Genomic DNA, 1,128 nt, shown 5'->3' with positions numbered 1-1,128 from the left:
AGACACATGTAGACCTATATCAAATGACTTGGCAAGCAACTCAGGTTAAAATCGATATAAAAAACTTGGCTCCGATCGGTATACAGTGAACATCAGATCCGGGTCAACCCGCTCATTTACATGATGCCGTATAGACATCAACACACTACGTCAGTCGCGTCTGATCTAAAAAGCCAAAATAACTCTGTTTACATTCGATAAACATGGCCCAGCACTGGCAAGAGGGATTCGGAAAGATAAAAGAGTGTAACAATAAAGTAAAATTACTACACCCTGGCTTCCTCACATGTTGCTCTCCATTGTTGTCTTTCCTGATTTCTGTTTCACTGGTGACATCATCAATGCCAGTCCAGCATGATGGTATCATCAGATACGAGGCGAGACAGAAGCCAAGCAGCCTGACAGTGGGGGTTACACACAGCTTTTTTTGCCAATAAGAAGGGCGCCAATTCCGATTGTTAGCCGTTTGAATGCCCTTTTAACCTGGGTTGCTTGTCGAGTCATTTGAAGCGGATAGAACGAATGAGCCAGCTGGCACTAAAAGATGATTGACAGCTTTTTTTTGGCCAGAGGGGTATTTGACATGGTAGTTCTCTGCAGGAGCACCACACTGGGGAGATATCCTGAATGCAGCCCATAGGGACAAGGGGATCTGCTTATCTCATAACTAGATTTTGCTAAATAGACTTTCTGATAATTTTTTTTTCAAGTTCACACAAAGGTGTTAGAGGTAGCAGAGACTGAACCATAGAGTGTTCAAAAAGTGAAAAGTCCTCCTGGCTAGGCAATCTAGACATAGATCCATCCAACATAGCCTGGCATAAGGCGTCATGAACTCTAGAGATACTCACCTTTACCAGAAGGAAATTAGCAGTCTGCAGATCTGGGAAAGTTAGGGAAAGAGTTTCCAGCCAAACAATGCAGGTTTTGATAATTTCTGATTATTTAATGTGTTTACTGCTCTGTAAAGCAAGCAAAAAAGAAACAAAAGGCAAACAGCAACCACATTGTACCTAATGCTGGCATGTTTGGAGATGTTCATAAAGCTAGAACACACTTTATTTCCTTATTAAAGGTTTAAACACTAGCATGATGTTAAAGGTTATGTTTTTCTTGATATGCTTATAA

The sequence above is a fragment of the Cyprinodon variegatus genome, unplaced genomic scaffold, assembly GCF_000732505.1.
Source record: "Cyprinodon variegatus isolate N-32 unplaced genomic scaffold, C_variegatus-1.0 Scaffold3, whole genome shotgun sequence".
Classification (NCBI taxonomy): domain Eukaryota; kingdom Metazoa; phylum Chordata; class Actinopteri; order Cyprinodontiformes; family Cyprinodontidae; genus Cyprinodon; species Cyprinodon variegatus.
Note: the sequence above shows the minus strand (reverse complement) of the source record.